We start from the raw sequence: 21760 nt of genomic DNA, 5'->3' as shown, positions 1-21760 counted from the left end.
AGAAAATTGCAACCCAGTGATAGATTTCTTATAGGAACTATTTGTTTTCTAGAGTAAGTTATCTCCTTAGGCTTATTTTTTAATCTTTGAAAATGATCTTAAAAAGGAGACTGAATAGTATACACTGTGTTGGGTTTAATAACCTGTGTTCTTAGACCTAGCTTGTTTTCCTCTCAGAAATTTCATTGGTCTTTAACTCACTGGTTTATTTGTTTAATGAACATCCCAGGTCTTCAGTTCTCAGTTATGGAACCTGGGCAACATCAACAGGAGCTCACTATCCCAATGATGAGAGTTTAATTTGCCAAAATGAGATGAATAGAAGGATATCAGATTGTGAGAGTATAAGACAGAAAGTTTTCAAGTTTAGAAAGTGTAATAGGGAGCAAATGTTTTTAAACACTGTGATCTTGGAAACTACGGTAATTGTTCAGTAACTGGTCACGGAGGTCATAATTATTGTGGAAAAAAAAGAACCAGCAACTTCAAGTGAACCATAAAGAGCAAAAATATTTTAATTGTTGGGGGGTTAAGAAGGAGGTATTTACCACTGGCGACAAGGTTGAAAGGGCAGAAATAAGGACTATTCAGTCATGCTAGACTGGTGCGTTCAGTTTAAACTAATGGTAACTTTGCAATAAGACTACAAAATGTTCATTAAAGATTTCCTCTTAAATAACAGTAAGCTTTTATATATCTATTCCTCACATTCATAGGTTGTTTTCATAGCCATTCTTTATTGCTTCTTCATGGATCAAGCATCATAAGCAGATACTAAGAGTTTTATGTAGACCCACTAGTACCCAGATAGTGTAATGCACCTGTATAAAGGGTGGTAAATGAGCAGGTCCACAGCTCTGAGTACACAAAACACACAATTTATTATTGCATTGTAATTTTTAAATATTATATTATTCTCCATATGAACAACTGTAAACCTACTTTTACCCTGCCCTGCATACATTTTACATCAGAGTCAAAATTTAAGTCTCAGTTATTCTATGTACATGTCTTGCTGAAATACCATTAAAATGGTTGCCACTCTCCAGGGGTTAACAACAAAATACCATCAATGGATATTTCAATATACTTCAAATGTTTTTGAGTATTTATTCTAGCCAGCTGTGAAGGATAAAGATGTCATCCATCTAATGGATGTTACATCTTTATAGCTTTCATGAAGTTTACAATATAAAAAGAATCTAAGAATGACAAAAGAAAATATTTATACTTTCCTTTGCTGACTGTTACATATTTTCAAGTTGATTCTGTAAACCATTTCTGGTGAAAAAAGTCAGCTTCCATCTTTAATTTGAAGGGTCATCTACACCTTACATGTAAGAAAAATGTCATCTATTGCATATTCTGGACTTATAGCAACCAAGAGTTTCAAGGCTGGGAAAAAAAGTTTCTAGAAAGAAATCCAGATTTCATTTCAGTCTCCTAAAGTTTCATTTCTCTGGTTTCAGATGAACCCAGCTTCTAGCCAGGAACAAAACAGAGCCTCAAGATCTATCAGCCACCTAGCCTCGTCTCTCCATGGTCCAATCGTCCTGTAACCATTCCTACTGGGAATGTCCAAATCCAAGCCCACTTGATTTTCAAGGGGTCTGAAGCAGATGTTATGGAGGTTTCTCCAGTGCTGCTTCTGGGCTGGGACACAGGGTGCTGAGGACCACGGTCTTCCTTCTTCAGTGGAGTCTACCCCCACCCAGCCCACCAAAAACCAGAGAGAGAGAGAGAGTGTGTGTATGTACTGATGAACACCTTCTTAACTGAAAGATTAAATATGTGTACATATCTATTAAAGCAAGCCACTCACAGAGAAATCACATGAATGGTTTTGTTTGTGTTACTGTTGTTTCTTTATAGCTTTTAATCATTTTTTATGAGGGGCTTCGGGCAGCCCTCAAATTGTTAGTTACTCAAAACAAAGAGCTTAAAAAGGAAAAACACTCCTGTCTTTCCATTAAGTTACTGTGTGAAGCCACTTTGTCCTCAGGCCATCGCTCGTCATTGTAGTGTGCATTTTTAAAAAGATTTTATTTACTCATTTTTAGAGACGGAAAGGGAGGGAGAAGAGAGAGAGAAATATCAATGCATGGTTGCTTCCATGCACCCTCAACTGGGGACCTGACCTGCAACCCAGGCATGGGCCCTGACTGGGAATCAAACAGAGACCTTTTGGTTCACAGGCCGGTGCTCAAAATACTGAGTCACATCAGCCAGGGCCATCACCCTGCACATTTAAAAAAATATTAATTTGTTACTTAATTTCTCCATAGATTCTATAGTATTATTTGATTGTATACCTTTGATTTTGCTTGGATGTATTCTACAACACTTCACACCACAAGAGACTGAAAACTCTTGAACATGTTATGTGTTTTTAGAAAATGAGGAAGGAAGGCATAAAGGTCAGCAGATTAAATTAGTACCCATCTGAACTGGAAACCCAGATACAATCACAAACTCCAGCTGAATGCCACAGGCTGAGCTTGCTCCAAGTCACTCTCTGAAGGAAATGTGAGGAAGAAACATCTCTATCCAAATGAGCTGGAAAAAATGCTGGCTGAATATACTCTGTTTGACTTCAGATCAGAAAACAGCAACATTGCACGCAGAAACAGCACTTATCTCCTTCACAAAGCTACAGGCTGGCTGGCCGCCAAAGACCATCTTGCTGGGAAAATAAAGAAACGCAAGTAGAGCATCGCAACTTTGTGAGAAGAGAGGGAGAGAAAAAAGTCAGAAGGCACAAAAGTAAGCTAGTAGAGAGAGGAAAAAGACAACAGAATTGGTAAAAAAAAAAAAATAACACAGCTGAAACACTAAGTCTAATATCATTAGGTATGTAGTGACTTGCTGAAATACAAAGGAATATTTTCTTAGGAACCTATGTAAGCAGAAGAAAAACACAGTGCCCTTGACTCTCGAATGATGCTGGGGTTTCAGATACTGACTCCCCTCTATGTGGTTAAAAATGTATGTATAAGTTTTAACTCCCCCAAACACTAATGACCAGAAGCCTCATCAAGAACACACAATAGATTAACATGTTTTGTATCTTATATTATATACTGCATTCTTAAAGTAAGCTAAGCTAAGGAAAACGTTAAGAAAATTAGAAGGAAGATAAAATACATTTACAGGATTCATTGAGAAAAATCTGTTTATAAGTGGACCCACGCAGTTCAAGCTCATTTTACTGACGGGTCAACTGTACTCAGACACGTAAATATTCCTCTCAGTTTCTGCATGTAACTAAGGCCTCTCTGGATTCACCTCATCTATCTGGCATCAAGTGTGTTTATTTATAAGCAAGAAAAAAAGTAAATAGAAGCAATGTTCGAGAAGATAAGCTTTATGAAGACTTCCACTATCAAACCTGAGAAATGATGAATGCTTGGTACATAATTTTTGTAAAGAAGTAATTATTTTGTTACTGATGACCTTTATCAAATTGTAAAAGGACTACAGTTCTGTGGTTTATACTGATATAATTTTTAGTAACAGTGTGATTTTATACAATCCGTTAAGTAGTGTACAGAGAGCAAAGTATCAATAGGTAAAAACCAAAGAGACTTAACAATGGACTTTTTTAGTGACATCTAATCGACTTTTTGTTAGATGTCACTACCACACACAGAAAGTAGTACACAGTTGTTGATAGTCCACAAACTGTTTCTTACTTTAAACACATAGTAATTAGCCCTGGCTGGTGTAGCTCAGTGGATTGAGTGCGGGCCTGTGAACCAAGGGATCGCGATTTGATTCCCAGTCGGGGCACATGCCTGAGTTGCAGGCCAGTTCCCAACAGGGGATGCATGAGAGGCAACCACACATTGATATTTAAAAACAAAAAAAAATTGTAGTGATTACTAATTACCTAAAAACTGTTAAATGGGAAGTTTTATGTTTATTTTTCATAGTAAAAATATACACAAGATACTAATTCGTTAATTCAAGCAAGAACATTTTAAGAACAAGTTTTGAAGTTTTGTTATTCATCTATCTGAGTCAGCCAGGGTAAGCATATGAAAGGGCATGCTGGTTTTCTGTAAAATACTGCTTTTACAGGATTAGGTTATTCATCAAACCCTAACGATTTCTTTGAGTGGCAGTACTCAACTTTCAATGCGACATAATTGCTTAAGGAGTTTTTAAAAAAAATACAGCTGTTCCAGCTTCAATCCCAAGAGCTCATATCATTTGCTCCGTGGTAAGGCCTGTGCAACCAGACTGTTCATTTGTATCTCTTGTACCATGCAGCCAAGGCTGAGAACTACTGCCCTAGAGTGTGGGCTCCGTGGACGCAGGAACTGTGTTTGCCTTGTTCGTTGCTGCGCCCCGGGTTCATTTCCTGGCCGACTAATTACCTGTGCGTTGAATAAAGAACTACATAAACAATGGGTCGCTAAGTCTATTTTGCCTATGTTAGGTTTTGTTAGAACGTGGAAGAGCCATGCAGATGCCATAAAATCAACCAGAAAACATGAAGGCGAATTAAACAACAATTAAAAAGCCAATTACCTCTTCTTCTCTCCCACCCTACCACCTCTACCTCAAGACCAAAAATGTTAACAGCTTACTATACAAACCTCCAACTTCTCTATCAGCATATAGGTATACACAATCGATATAAATATGTAACTTCTTAAAAAATCATCACTTTCTTCCCTAGGCAAATATGGAATAAAGATATCCAAAATGCTCGACATGTACAGACAGACAACATAGAATCGCAGCTGTGGAAATATGGAACAGACTCAAAGTGACCAGAAGGGGGCGGGGGATAATGGTGGGAAAAAGGGGGAGGGACTAGACAAAGACCATGTGTGAATGGCCCACAGGCACGGACAACAGTGTGGGGACAGGGGGTGGGATGGGCAGAGGAGGGGAAAGGAGGGGAAATTGAGACAGTGTAATAGAATAAGAATAAAAATGATTTAAATTTTTTACTTAAACCTTTTCCAAGCTCACACCATGAATAATTAGTTCATGTTCTAATACAAAGCCTATTGACATGTGGACAATGTCTCTTATCTAAGCTATTCCATCATCTCTCTTCATTGCCTTTTCCTCCGTCCACTCTTGCACATTTTCCAATGTATCTTTGGCTCCTACCTTACCAGAAAAGCCAATACTGAATTGTCAGCTTCATGATGCTCAGACTATGCGTAGCATCTTTGCCAAGTCTTTACTCCTTTACTCCTTATTGCAACACTTTTGTTCACTTGATCTCTACAGTCCCACTACCGCCTCTTTCCTGCGTAATTGTCTCCCTGACCTTTGAGGATGGTTCTGCAACTGCAGCCTTCAGTTTTGAACTAAGCCTCAAAAACTTTCTCTGTTAGCTATACCTTTTCTCTTATTCCATTCAGTCCCAGGGTGTTAAAGACCAGCTGTATTATAACAGATTCATTTTTTTCTCCCAGGCTGAATCTCACCTCTAAACTACAGAGCAATATATTCAAGTAGTCTTTTGATAACTTCAATTTTGTATCTAATAGCTACTTCATTCTTATTGTGCCCAAAATAGAAATTTTGACCTTTCCTAAATTTCTCCTTATCTTTCCCAGTTCAGTAAATGACAGCTCTATTTTTTGAGTCGTTATGCCAAAAACCCTTAGGTCACCTATGAATTTCCACTTCTTTCACACCTCTGCAAAGATGTATTGACATATTTTGCTCTTAACTTGGAAATTTATATAAAATACAACCACTTTTCACCACTTCTTAGTCAAAGGCACGCCATTTTTCACATGGAATACCGCAGTAGCCCCCCAAATGATCCCCCTGCTTTTCTTTTGGTCTCTTAAAATCTATGTACGGGAACGTGAGTGAATCTCTGAAAATGTGAATAAAGTCACATCATCATATCTCTGCTCCAAATTCTTATGGGCTTTGCTATTTGACCTGGAATCTCATTTACCTTCTCTCGTTCACAGCCCGGCCCTGCCCTGTTTTACTCCTTGTTTCTCCCCTGACACCTACACACGCCATCACTCCTTAGATTTCATTTTATCCCATTTGCACTGTCTTCTCCTCTTTCCCAGTCCTACCTCTCAAGCTGTTCTTTTTTGAACACATCAAACATATTCTGGCCACATTAAAAACATAAGTTTGAATACACCAAACATTCTAACTTCACTTAGCTGCTATCTTTGTGTAGATATTTGCAAAACTGAATCTGTCATTCTATTTAGGGGCCTGCTTAGATAGCTTCTAATCAGACTGGACTTTTCTAATTAGTCTAAATAAAAAAGATAAAAACTTACTGCATTTTACATAGCTTCATTTTCAATTATCTTAACATTTATCATGCCATGGATGAGTTATGAACGTTATTAATATATCCCTCATATAAAACATTATATATACATACATGTGTGTACACAGACACACGCACACATATATCCTTACATATTGAATCCTTCAGTAATGAAATGGATTTATAAAAATAGAGTAGTATAGTCAATTATCTCAGAGGTTCATCCTACTTAGTTCTAAAATTTTTTGTTTAGTTTTTCACGTTTCAGTCAGTGTTATTGTTCCCAGTGCTGGAGCCTCCCTCCTCCCCTCCGTTCTTTCCTTCCTTCCTTCCTTCCTTTTGTGTGGTGATTTACAAATACACACACAAATTTAGTATTTTTAAAATGTGGAGATGGAATTACTCTCCCTTGAGTGTGAGCTGGCCTTAACAAATTGCTTATAATGAACAGTAAAGAGCAGGGATACTTGGTAGCATTCTGGTTGTGTATGTGTATATATGTCTGTGAGCATGTATGTATTTTTTTCTTTTCAAGGTTTGCTCTTTCCTCCCAAGGATGACGAGATAAAAATTAGTCAGGGTCGCCATATTTCACTTTCTTGAGATATCACTAGATGTATACTGCAGACCAGTTCCTTCGTGGGCACAATGGCAAGTGTTCTTACTTCTGTTTCCCTTCTTTCATTTGTTCCTCTTTGAGGCCTGTGATGATGCGGTTTCCAAGAAAGGTCAGATTTGGATTGGTGTTAGGGTGTAATCTGCTGTTTACATTTAACCACTTCAAGCATATGGAGCCTGAGACATAAGTCAGTCTAGTTCCTGCAAGCTCATTTTGAGACTTGGAACAAAGCTCCAAGAGGCATATTTTGTTTCACCTCTTTCATTTCTTTCTATAGCTTTAAATAATATCACTTGTTCATTCCCATGCATATTTGGTTAAAAGAAGAAGAAGAGGATGTACATAACGATGACATGTAAGTTTGGTTAGCCTGTGTATTGGTGTACATTGTGTGCAGCCATATGTATCTGCGTGTTTCACTGTGGGTGTGTGACATTAAAACAAATTGGATACTTAAAAATAAAATTGAAATTACTTTACCTGTATGCCTCTGGCATTTGATTTCTACATATTCTAATCAGTAATATTGTCATTATACCTGTTCATCATTCAATCAAAATATACAATTCTCTAAAGCTATTCGATAGAAGCTACTTTAATAGCAGGATAAAAATTACTATCAACACACACATTATCAGCATTTGAACAATTGTCAAAATTGTCAAAACCAAATCCCTGAGTCGTTTTATAGTCTAAGGGGAACATGTAGTAAATCTAAGCTGAAACCAGCATCGTGTTGCAGCATTTTATATGCTTCTGTTCTTTATATATTCATATTTTCAAAATAAGATATGTTAAAAGAAATAATGGCACATACCTTTATTAATTTTCTGTGCTCGAATATATATGAATGGTTAGGGTGTCAGTTTTATTAAAATGTTACTGAAGTATAACATTTAATAAGAAAAAACCCACAAATTGTAAGTGTATATTTGATTCGTTTTCATAAACTGAGCATGCCCATATGACTAACAACCAGATCAAGAAACAAAACTTTACCATAAACACAAAATGCCTCCTTCTAGGCAAATTTACCAAAAGTAACCATAATCTTAGAATCTAAAACAATGGATTAGGCCTTGACCAGTGTGGCTCAGTTGGTTGGAGTGTCATTCTACAAAACCAAAAGGTTTCATGTTCGAATGCCAGTCAAAGCTCATGCTGGTTTGGTCCGCCACTCAAAAGGTGACAGACCGATGTTTCTCTCCAGCATCGATTTTTTTCTGCCTCTCTCCTTTCCTCCCTTCCCTTCTCTCTAAAATCAATAAACATGTCCTCCATTGAGGATTTTAAAAGTCAGGGACAAGTTTTGTCTTCTTTTTTTTGTAATATTGTATGAATAGAATCACATACTATGTATCTTTTGTCTCTGACTCCTTTCCCTGAAATTATGTTTATAAAAATAATACATACCATTTTGTTGCTATTTTTTACTTTTTATCTGGGGTTTTTCTTTTCTTGCTCTCTCTCTCTCTCTCTCTCTCTCTTGCTAGAGTGAGGTAGGGACAAGAATTCCTTTTGATTCCTTCTGAATGTCCAATTGCCCCAGTACCACACAATGAAGTGTTTATTTCTCTCTTGCTGCGCTGTAGTAATATCTTTGATATTTGTGATGACTCTTTCCAGACTAGCTCTTCTGTTTTATTGATTCATTGTTTTGACCTGTTTTAATTTCATGCTGTTAAAATAACTCTAATTTTGTTCAGTCAATATCTGGTAGAGTCTGTCTAAAAAAGAACAATTTTTATAATGCTTTAAACATAGCTGTATGCAATTTATTCTATTAGGTGCTTCAAGCTTCTAACATAGGTTTTCATCAATTAGTGCTCTAAAACATTACATTTATCTACATATTCAATTCTAATATAATATAGGTACTATCATTGGTTTCATGTATATGTCAGATAGTACAAATTGGTGGTTCTCAGACTTCCTCAGTAATCATTTTTATTCTGAAGAAGCCCACACAGCTTTGTTTATGCTTGTTACATCCTTTTATGCTTACTCAGTTAGAAATGAAAACTGATACATTTTCATAACATTTAGGATACAATAGTTTAAAATACTAATAAACTCATTATTTTTAGCCAAAGTTTCAGATTTTTAACAAAGTAAAAACAGTAGTGAAAAGAGCATTATAATTTTGACGTTTTTTTCAAATCTCTTCAGCATCTTGCTTTGATTTTTCCTAGAAGACAGATTTTCCAATGGACTTATTAAATTAATCCGTTGTTATATGGAATAATTTTGGCTGAGTACATGAAGAAAAATGGTTTCATACATTTATATTTTTAAAATGGACAAATGTTTTAATAGTCCTTCTAGATAATTATATATTCTCCTTTGATACTGCACTAAAATTTAGTAAGTGCTACATTCTTAAAGGTCAGTTGCAATGTGGAAGGTGAAACTATATCATGAGCATTCTACACTATATATTTTAAAATTGATGTCTTTACCTCACTTTGCATAAATATTTTACCCATGTCTGGTTTTGTAGCATGTACTTCAGTCCTTTAGAATGAAAGGAGAAAGGACTCATTGATATGGGCAACAGTGTGGTGATCGAGTCGGGAAGGGGAGATAAGTGGAAGTGGAAGAAGGTTTATAGGGGATAAACAGTAATGGAAAAACATAATAAAAATAATTTAAAATAAAAATTAAAAATAAAATAATAAAGAATTGAAAAATATTGGATCTTCAGTTATACAGGTCCTTAGTTGTCAACTTATTTTGTTAGGCTTTAAAAAAAGAGACCAATTTTTATAATTTACTATCAACATCAGAATCAAATCAATGTGTCAGAAAGCTGTCAAGTTGATAGTTGCAGATAAAAGTTTCCCAAATTTCTGATTTTAATAGAAAGCTCAAATTTTATCATTTACGTCAACCAGCTTTCTTCTTGCATTGCTTGAAGAGGCAGGCTCATTTCATTTCTTTTCCAGAATCTGAGAATCTTTCTACCCACTGGCTAAGTCTGCATAACTAGTATTTATTGGGTTGTCATTCTTTTGAGTAAAGGTGGTAGTCCTGTTCTTTGAAAACCTTGTTCATTCAACTCACAAGTCGAAGTATCACCTAAGTAGTTTTCCTTGAAGCATTTATCATACTTTGGTGTACACTAGAAATTTCTAATTGCATGCTTCCTGTTTTATAACACAATGTATCAAAAAGAGATGTGCTAAAGGATGAAAAGTTGTCAGAAATTGAAAAGTTGCCAGGACTGAAAAGTTTTTAGCAACCCTCACTGGTCTTTGGACCACATTTTGGGACCTGTTAGTATAGATAAGTGTTGGGAACTGCCCTGCCTGGTTTCAGGAGCTGTAACCACCTCCATGGCTAAGGCTGAGTGAGCGACCTTCAGATGACAAGCCACTAAGGAGACAAAACTTATCTCCCTGTCAGAAGTGCTGCTTCTGCTCCTTCATCCATAACTGGCCCCCAATGCTTGATCAGTTAGCCAATGATGGGTAAGATTTCCCAAGGGGGGGGGGGTGACCTAAGACAGGCATGATCATGTGGAGGCCCCAGGGAAGGACTTGGGGGGAGGGCTACAGAAAAAGGGGGTATTAGACCCTTGTCCCTCAGTTTTGATGAAGCCTGAGTCCTCATTCTGTACTCAAGACGTCTCCTAAAATTCCTTGGCTATCTGCCTCCTCTGCCTGACTTAAACCTGAAACAATGACAGAGGGCAGTGCAGCCCTGTGCCCAAAAGGGCAGGCTCCCCAGGTGATCAGGCCTGAGAAAGGATATGCAAAATCCTGTGAAACCTGTTTGCTAAGAATGCTCTTAGTTAAATGATAAAGGCCAAGCAGGAAATGAGTTTGTTTCCCAGAATTTTGTAGCCTTTTAGCTAATAGACCCTGACTCAGAAGAAGCCCTATTAGTTCTTTGTATACTGTTTGATCCTTACTGCCTAACAATGATTAATGAGCAATACCTGTATTCCTGTGACAATTAAACTTAATAAAAGCCTGTCTAGGCAAGGGTCAGTGCGTTCTCCCCTTGAGAGGGTGGCCAAGTCACTCTGAGGTGCTCCCCCTTGAGGGAGTAGCTGTGTGGTCCCTTTTCTGCCACAGGCCTCAGTAACCCATGTGAGTTTGTCTCATATCTCATCCGCAATGCCACAGGCACTGTGAGCCTGTGCACGCGTCAGATAAGGAGCAGAATCAGTTCTGCTAATCTGGTACCAGATTCTCAAGAATATGATTCTGGGTAATCACGTTTTTGATTGCTATTTTACAGTATCTTTGGTTTTTAAGAATTTGACTGCAGCACTTGGACATCACATCAATGGTGTTCACATTAACAGTTCAGTAAATAGACATTCTTCTGTGACCAAAATTCCAGCACAATCTCATTGACTTCAGAAACAACTGGAAGCATTTTTACATATGTCATTAAATTTTTTGTATGTCCTATTACCATGAGTTATGAACTCAACCTATATATGAGGTCTGTCCGAAAAAGTGGAGACATTGTTAATATAATGAGAATGGTTTGTGCAACATTGATGTACCGTATTTTGCCATGTATAATGCGCTCCCATGTTTTTGGCCCTAACTTTCAGGAAGAAATCTTTCTTTTTCATTTAATTCAATTATTTATTTATATTTAGATACTTGTTTATTGTGTCACAAAGGAATGTTAGCATTCATTTTAACATATTATGGTACAAAAAATTTTGTGTAACAAATAAGTACAAAACACAAGAACAGATACAAGGTATTTCAGGTACTACCTATGTATATTGTACTTCCTTATTTTTCCCTCAAAAATTTGGGGAAAAATGTGCATTATACATGGCAAAATGCAGTAATCTGGCAGCTAAGGAGAATGGACTGGAATGTGCATATGTGAACAATGACAACTTCACTGTACTAGTCAGTGGGAGTGGTAGACACCTAGTGAGCATGTATATTGTGGGGCTGCCGCATCCAAAATGACTGAGCAAGTACAGCAATGAATCTGCGTCAGATTTTGCATTAGCTTGAACATGCCTCCACAGAAACTACTCGGATGAGTCAGAAGGCCACAGCTGTGGGCAACTGGTGATTGGCAGCTCTGCCATGGCAACGTACCTACGCACACATCGCATCTCATGCAGAGTTGTTTGGTGAAACACCCAGGTGACGCAGCCTCCTTACATTCCAGATACAGTGCCCAGAGACTTCTGGGTTTCCCTAAAACTAAAATCATATTGGAAAGAGAAGAGATTTCAGACTTAATGAGATTCAGGAAAACACAACAAGGTGAGTGCTGGAGAATTAGGGAATTGTGTCAGGTCCCAAGGTGCCTACTTTGAAGGAGACTGAGGTGTCACTGTCCTAGGTACAATGTTTCTTGTATCTTGTATCTTCTTCAATAAATGCCTCTATTTTTCATATTACATGGCTGGATATCTTCTAGACAGACCTCAAATGTCAGATTGAAAAAAATGCCATGATTTCTACACTAAAACTGTACACTTATAAAGCACAATTAATTCATCTTAAATTATTTGCACTAATAAATGTAAATAATACAATGTGGTGTATACAAGATTAACCACTTTTCTGTCAAATAGGAAATATATTTGCACAACATTCCCTTTCATATTAATAAGTAGAAATTTTAAAATACTTGACAAAAATCTTATAGTACATGGAAAATAAATCAAAATTGCTGAACTTTATGAAGCTATAAAAAGCACTTGTAATCAATTAATGTGCTAGAAAGCTGTCAAGCTTTATTAACATAATAGGTCTTAACAAGATATGATATATAATTACCTATGTGGTTAAATATCTCAAAACCATTCAGTTTCAATGCTGATAGAAACTCATGTAAGAGAAGAAGATAAAGACAAGTAAATAGCTATAATATATTTTGAAATACTGCAGTAGCTGTTAACACGAGTATAATGGAAATGAAGAAGATATATTACAGCCTTGGTGCAGGAGTGTAGACAAAAATTTAGAGGAATACTTACACATGCAGAGCAGAGGAGAACAAGGATTTAGCTAAGCAGGGAAGGAAGTAGGTGCAGAAAATGTTCTAGGCAGAAAGAACAGCCTGCAGTAAGGTCCAGAGATTAGAATAAGTCACTTCAGGAATCAAGTGTTTCATTAACTTTGCTATCGATTTTACTGCAGTACAATGAGGGCTGAAATTTAAAGTGATGTGTTACACACAGGGATGGGCAAAAGTAGGCTAGTATTCAATAATAATACAAGAATAAACTGTGTTTTGCCCTGGCTGGTGTAGCTCAGTGGATTGAGCACGGGCCTGCAAAACACACAATCACGGTTCGATTCCCAGTCAGGGCACATGCCTGGGTTGCAGGCCAGTTCCCAGCAGGGGACTCACGAGAGGCAACCATACGTTGATGTTTCTCTCCTTCTCTCCTTCTTTTCCTCTCTAAAGATAAATAAATAAAATCTTTTAAAAAAAGAATAAACTGTGTTTACATACTCACAACTGTAAACCTACTTTTGCCCACCTCTGGGTTTGTGTGGTGTGACAGGTAGACAAAGGGAGAGGGAAATGGTGAAGGTGGCAAAAGATGATGTTGGAAAGGTAGACACTGGCCAGAGATTTGTGGGTTTTTTTTAGATTTTATTTATTTATTTTATAGATAGGGGAAGGGAAGGAGAAAGAGAGGGAGAGAAACATCAGTGTGTGGTTGCCTCTTGTGTGCCTCCCTCTGGAGACCTGGTCCGCAGTCCAGTCATGTGCCCTGACTGAGAATTGAACCTTCAAACCTTTGGTTTTCAGGTCAGTGTTCAATCTACTGAGCCACACCAGCCAGGTGGCCAGGATTTATGAACTGAAGGACTTAAAAGATTAGGGAGATACTGGTTTAAAATATAAGCAGAAATTTAAACTTTTAGAATGGTTTTATGAAAGCGACTGACTTATTTTCTTTGTATAAAGAGGACTCTGTCTGCTATATAGAGAATGGATTGTTGGAAATTAGACTATAAAGCAGAAAATGTATTAAAATCCTGTTACAATAGCCCAGGCCAAAGAAGATAGTGGTGGGAACTAGTGTGACCCAGAGAAGAAGAAATAAGATTTCAGAGGTCTTTAATTTAAGAATTAGATATGACTCGGCATTACATACACTGTGAACAGAGATTTAGAGCACTCAAGGATGGCATTTAGGATTATGGCCCAGAAATTGAGAACTTGTAAGGAAATGAGATTTAGGGAAAATTGATCGGACTCTTTTCCATTCATGTTAACGTCACTGTGTGTTTGGGCATCAGCCAACAAGGAAAATATGGCTGAACCAAGAGAAAGACTTGGGTAAAAGTTAGACATTGAGGGGCCAGAAAGGTGTTTCCTGGTAGGAAAGTGCTTGGTTAAATTGTGTAAAATGAAAAAAGGCAGAGATAAGGAATGCTAGAGAGTGAAATTATTATTAAAAGTTATTTTAAGAAAAAAGATTTAAGGATAAAAAAAATAAGGACTATTGGTGAAAATTAGATTTCAAAAGACAGATACACTGACACAGATGGGAACAGCCTGAGTCACAGAATGATACTAAGAAGACTTCGATAAAAATAAAAAATATAAATAACAAGCAAATTCAAACAGAAAACAAAACAAAACAAAAAAATCCTACATAAACCTGGCTAGGAACTTCACTCTTTACTAGTGAGATCAGAGCTTCTCTGATATTTATAATTTGCATATAGGAATAAATCTTGTATTACTACACAAAATTGCACACATGGTTTTCTTTTTCTTTTTCGTAGATTGAGTGAGCTGGAAGTTATCACACTACAACAGTGCCTCATAAACACCAGAGATATTTAGATCTGGCAATTTATTTTAAGAGTCAGGTATTCAGATTATGTCTATTAATTCTTCAGCCTTTTAATTCTTAGCATTCTATACAAATGCCTGTATTTCTATTACACATATGATTATTTTATACATTCTTTCACTTACTTCCAAAAAAGTTTTCAGAAATTACTGTTATATAATCAATAGTTGACACATCTATAGTTCTAATTCATGTCTTCTTACAGATGATTCTGACATACATTTCTAAAAATTAGATATTTGTTGACAAATACACTGAGGCAGGCTGAAAGACTACCTTTCTTTCTGTCATTATTCACAAATGGGGCAACTTGTCTCACCTTCCCTTACAGTGAGTTCTAGAGAAAGAAGCTTGTGCCACAATAGAAGGCTTTCCTTAGATACCTGGAGACCTGTTGCTAGGGGCAATCATTTTTGTGAAATCTTAGAAACTTGGTGACAGATAATGATGTCCTAAGTGCTCTTCAGTTTTCAAAATACTTCTTCACATAACATGTGCTTTATTTGGCCATGTGAGCTTAAAATGGCCTAAAATTTATATAAGGGCTCAAAATATGTCATAAATATATAGAGGCAGAAATATAAAACCTTGTCTTGAAATTGCAAACACTAGGCTTTTTCTAGTTCCATCATGTTTTCCTCCCGCACTCAGAATCAGGAGACTTCTTTGTGCCCAGACATGGCACTAATTCCCAGTGTCAAATCCTTTTCCAAATCTCTCTATAAGCATCAAGTGCATTCAAATGAGTTTGCCATGGAAGAGGGAACCTAGATTATGTTCTTACTTTATTATTTTTTCATTGCAGTATAACTAACATATAACATCATATTATATAACATCATATAACTAACATATAACATCATATTAGTTCCAGGTGTACACCATATGATTTGGTATTTGTATAGACACATTTCAAAATGATCATTACAATAAATTAACATCCACTAACACCCAGTTAAAGTTCTTCTGTAATAATGAGAAATTTCTAATTTTCAAAAGTATGATATAGTATTATTACCTATAGTCACCATACTGTACATTTCATCTTCAATTTTTAGGTACAGGGATTAAGAAACTGAGCTAAGTAAAAGTTTTCAGCATTAGTTGGATAACGGCAGAGAGATTGAATTGCATGCTCCACATGTATATTCTCAGAATAACAACAGTAATTGTTTGGCAAAAGTAAATGTCTTGAATAAGGTCATTAAATGTCATTGGTTCATCTAGACATCTGGATCAGAGCTCCTTCTCCTAGAACAAAGCTCTGTTGAAGTCCTTCCTTTTAATTTTCAACTTCAGATCCTATCTGTGATTCTTTATTTGCTAGTACACTGTGTGCAGATTCCTAATAATTAACGCTAAACCAGAAAAAGTGACCTCAAGAGCTCCTCCCTTCTGTCACCAGAGTTGGCTTCTTTTACAGCCTTCCCTTGACATCACCCCTGGTGCAAATGCCTGGGCCTTGGTTGTCGTCTTTGACTCCACCCCACTCCCCATGCCACACCCCTTCTGTCACTAAATGCTGAGTGTACTTCTTTCTGGGTCGCTCACAAATCTATTAATCTAATTCCCAGTGTCTTCGGCCTTTATTTCGTCTCCTGTCTAGTGATAGCTTCTTAAAACTAATCTTCCTTCATTTTTTTCTTCCTCAGCACCTGCAATACACTCACCATCTGCTCCCAGAATAAAATAGAAGAAGGTGTATATCACTACACTAATTCAATTATGTTACAGTTTCCTACTTCTTTTAAAGTCTAAAACATTATTAAAATTTGCAATCCCTATAATATATTAGAAACAATTTTAACTCTCCTTTCTTATGACCTCTTGGTCTATACATTTCTTTTGGTTTTAATAATTTTCTTTTTAGAGCTGCTTTGGAATCACAGTAAAATTGAGTGAAATATGGAGATTTCCCATATAGTCCCTGCTCTGACACAGGCATAGCCACCCTTTTTATCAAAATCTTCACCAGAATGGTACATTTTGTTACAATTTGTAAACCCGCGCTGATTCATCATTATCACCCAAAGTCCATAGTCTACTTTAGGGTACCCTGTAGGTGTTGTACATTCTGTGGGTTTGAATAAATGTGTAATAATATGTATCTACCACTACAGCATCACACAAAATAATCTCACAGCCCTGAGAATCCTCTGTGCTCTGCCTCTCCAACCTGGCCTTCCTGTCCCCACCCCCAGGCCCCCGCAGCCACTATCTCCTTACAGTCTCCATAGCTTTGCCTTTCCAGAATGGCATGTTTTACATTATAAAGTATACGGCCTCTGCCTAACTTTTTACTCCAAATTATCTTACCTCTGTGGATAGGCCAAACGCTCTCTATTTTTTTCCTCCACATAGGATATTTCTCAACCATAAACTACTTTTTCCTCTATCCCCCTATATAAGTTTCTATTTGAGTTTTCAGTGGAAATGCCACTGCCTTAGAAAAAAATTATAGAACTTTCTCTGGGTACATTATATTTTCTATGCATACCTAACAGCATATTTTATATCTAGTATTTAATTTTAGAAATTAGGAGATTATTTCTAGTTATGTTTTGGTTATATGTATGAGATTATTTGTCTTACATATTTAAAGCCCCAGTAGGACAACTTTTATGTCTATTACTTACACTGCTGTATCTCCAGCAACTAGCATGGGCATTATTATAATACATATAGAATGCTTAAAAATACTGGCTGACTAAATAGAGTAGTGCCCATGTGGTTAGAAGCACAGTTGGCAAAACTTTACTCAGTGATATTAAATTAAAAAATAGATTATGAAAACAGCATTTAAAAATTCATATGGGCAAACAACCATAATGCAAACTGGATAATAACCTGTGTATTATATGTGTGTTGGGAAATCATCATTTTAAAAATGGACTAAGTCCATCTAAATTAAAATGCTAGGAAATGTTAGAAAATACACATGATCCATAACAGTACTTTACAGTTACATGCATATAAAAGTATGTCAGTATATGAAGAAGTTTTTCTTGCTAGAAGCCACAGAAGAGCATTTACAAAAGGAGAGGTATTTTCAGACATGGATACTTATTTCAGTGGTCTGAAAAAAGAAGTTTTTATTTCTCATTATTAACTTCCCTTTAATTGACTTAGGCACCCACCAAAAGTAAGGAATCCTCTTTTCCCCTCTTAATCTTCTCAAAACTTTTGGGTAATATTCTTACATGTCCTTTTGGGGAGTACTATACATATAAAATATAGTCAAATTACAGGGTCTTTTCTTAAGCAAAACTCTCTGGTCCACGTTTGGAAGACAAAAATAGAAATGAGGTTGCTGACTGTGGGTTCCTGTTGGACAAAGAGTGACTCTTGCTTTAGACTTACCCACACCCAGAACTGAGCCAGTGAAACAGATGGAGAAAGTACAAAATAGTGCTGGGTAAGAACCCTTAAAACAGGGAGGGAGACGAGAGAGAGAGAGAGAGAGAGAGAGAGAGAGAGACCGAGAGAGAGATTTTACTTTTCGTTTTCTCACTACAGAAGTTTTACAGATATCTCTTCCTAGTGAAGGTACTCTCACAAAATTTATAGCTCATTGCTTCTCAGCCTTCTGGCTAAGATCAAGTGTAGTACAAAATTTATAGCTCAGATGTTTACATATAAAGAGAGAGAAAGATGTTCTAAGATTTTTTTGATGTTTTAAATGGGTTTTACCCTTCACACAGGAAATCAATAGTCTTTCAAGCATCAGCTTCTCATGGGTATAAACAATTGTCTAATATACTTGACTGTATAGCCCTCTTGTTTAAGTTTTGTTAGGTTTAAGATATATTTTATCTCTATAAGTTACATCAGATAATGATTCTATTTGGGAATAATATATATTTGAGTTTATTTCACATTTGCTATTCTCTTTAATCCATCTTTAATTATTTGCCATTGTAACAAGAGGCCAATTGTCATTCACAATATTGAAATTAGTAAGAAGTTACAAAAACTTATTTCAAAAAGGCAAACAAAATCTTCAGAAATATCTTTGGTTTTAACCATTTTTAAATTATGAATTAGTGAATGAGACACAGATATCATGATAGAGGTGATTATATGATTCAAAGAGAGTATATCATTCATCAATATTTAAACTTATGACCGTCAGTAAATGAATGGATCAAACAACTATGGTACATGTACACAATGGAATTCTATGCAGCAGAGAGAAAGAAGGAGATCCTACCTTTTGCAACAGCATGGATAGAACTGGAAAGCATTATGCTGAGTGAAATAAGCCAGGTGTTGAAGGACAAATACCATATGATCTCACCTTTAACAGGAAGCTAAACAACAAAACAAACAAGCAAGCAAAATATAACCAAAGACACTGAAATAGAGAACAGGGAGACAGTGACCAGAAGGGAGAAAGGAGAGAATTTCAGGGGGAAAAGGGGAAGGGTTTACAGGAACGAGTGTGAAGGACACATGGACAAAAAGTAAGTAGGGGTGGAAATGGGAGGGAGGAGGAAGCATGGGGGAGTGGGATGAGATGGGAATAATAGACAGAAAACTGTACTTGAAAAATAATTAAATAAATTTAAAAAAAGAAATAAGACTCATAGATACAGAAGACAGACTGATGGTGTAAGGTGGGAGGGGGTTTGGGAGGTGGGTGAAATAAAAAGCCAAAAAAAGTTAAACTTAAAACACACATTCGATATTTTTTATAGAGGTCTCGAACATGTCAACTAACATTCTAATGAAAGTTGTATTTTCTACCTAATTTGAAGGTATAATACATATATTTTACATGCACAATTCTTTTTCTAAAAATTATTTATTTATTTATTTATTTATTTATAGGCAGAGGGGATAGGAGGGAGAAAAACATTAATGTGTGTTTGCCTTCACAAATTCTCTACGGGGGACCTGGCCTGCAACCCATGCATGTGTCCTGACTGGGAATCGAACTGATAACCCTTTGGTTCACAGGTCAACACTCTGTCCACTGAGTCATACCAGCCAGGGCTAAAATCACAGTTCTGAGTAGACCACTAGAGCCTATGATCAATAACACCCTGGGGAACTAGAACCTAAGCAAAATTCATATAGAAATCTTACTAGCCCAGTAGTTAATTGCTCATTTAGATCAGAAACAATAGTACATCTTCCAAAGGTTAGCAAAATATAATGTCCAGCATCCACAAATGAGCACTGGCAGTGTCAAAGGAAAATCAATTAAATTATTAAATTAACATTAATAATCATATTATTTGACATAATTAAAGTTGACAGTCTGGCATTTTATAGTGCAGAAATCTTGATGGTTCATTGTTTGCCATCTCAGTTAATGAACACTTTATTCTCTATTTAATAAGACCAAAAATTCAGTTTTGCTTTACTTTCTATCTCACATCTTAATTCCCAGCCACCCAATTATATCCAAAATGCTACCACTTCATAACCTCTACAGCTTTTCTAAAAGTACCATCCTGGTTAAGCCTTTTAAGCTAGTCGGTCTGCTTCATTCTCATGCTCATACAAACCATTTCAAGTACAACAGCCAGTGTGATCCCTCAAAGATATGAGGTAGATCCAGCCAGCCCTTTGGTCAAAATCCTTAAATGTCCCCAATTTCATTCAGAATCAAAGTAAAGAACTTCACAGTGGTCTACGGCATTGGACCACCAGTAAACCTTCAATTTCCTCCTTGTCTCCATCTGCCACTATTCCCTCATTTAGTCACGGATTCACCTGCATCATCTCCACGTTGTGCTTAATACACTGGGTATGTTTCCGACACAAAGGCCCTGCACTGGATGCCCCTTGACCTGGGCCAAACTTATCGTGGAAATTCACATAGCTTACTACCTTCTCCTCTTCCAAGTCTTTATATAAACATCATCTTAGAAAGCCCCCGCCTTAGCCTTTCTATTTGAAGTTTTGACCTGCCCCCATCCTTTCAAAGATTGGTGTGGATGGATTAACTTGCCCTGCTCCGTTTCCTTTTTCAGTTCAATGATACTTGTGACCTTCTAGTTTGTTATGAAATTTATTGTTTATGATGCTGTTTCTTTAAAGCTCTGCAGGGCACAATTGTGTGTGTGTGTGTGTGTGTGTGTGTGTGTGTGTGTGTCATAGTTTTGTTCAATGATGCATTTTAAATGCCCAGATCAATAATTAGAAGATATCCAATAGTAACTAAGTGAATGAATGAAAGAAGGATAACCCAGCATCTATGTCTTGAATTCTTGCCAAATAAGAGTTTCGGGGTTTTCTAAAAGTCACTTTTGATACCACAGGGCAAAGCACATGGCCAGAATGTTCACGAACCACAATGAGACGGTTTGCAATACATCTTGTTAGCCTGAGGTAATAACTCATGAGTGCACTATAGCATTCTGATGGGGACAGGCTTTCTTCTGGAATCCAAATCATGTGTTACCTTATAACACTATATCTCTTCTGTACACTTCCTCAACGATTCATAAGCTTTTTACACAGAAGTAAATTTAGGGACAGCGGGCAAAATATGAAAATATTGTAAATGTTTACATGTCTATAATCATGACAATAATTCCTAAAATTTGGATCGTAATAAAATCACTTGAAAATCACTAAAGTCACTAAAATACTAAAATCACTTTTAGTATTTTTATAATACTAAAAGTATTATAATGGAGTGGAAAGAAATGTTCTTTATATATTATGTGACATCAGGAAACCAGGTACACATACCACATGCACATGCAAATTGTAGCTGTATTGGAGAATGAGAAATTTCTGAAGAAATGATCTTGAAAATAAGTAAAATGCTTGAATTGCATCACTTCAGTGATTTGAAGCCAAATTTTACTATAATGGATCTTATGTTGGAATACTTGAAGATTTACTTTGGAAATTGAAATGAGCCTTAACACTGTACATTTTCTGACACTTCATAGTTTCAAATTATACAATGGAATAGGTAAACTCTATATTTCTTACTTTTAATATGTAGGAAGCAGAGAAGTACAGGGAAATTTAAAAGTCTTTAGCAAAGGGGAATAATTGGATGTCTTCTCCCCTTAGCTATTGAATTTTTTTA

General features: G+C 36.4%; 1 pseudogene; it reads left to right on the top strand.

Moving 5' to 3' along the window:
* Nucleotides 1–18276: 18276 nt before the first annotated feature.
* Nucleotides 18277–18421, top strand: LOC118999711 (uncharacterized; annotated as a pseudogene).
* Nucleotides 18422–21760: the final 3339 nt, after the last annotated feature.

Source organism: Sturnira hondurensis, unplaced genomic scaffold (assembly GCF_014824575.4).
Source record: "Sturnira hondurensis isolate 20B ecotype Veracruz unplaced genomic scaffold, ASM1482457v3 Scaffold0015056, whole genome shotgun sequence".
Lineage (NCBI taxonomy): Eukaryota > Metazoa > Chordata > Mammalia > Chiroptera > Phyllostomidae > Sturnira > Sturnira hondurensis.
This window is presented reverse-complemented; position numbering and strand designations above follow the sequence as displayed.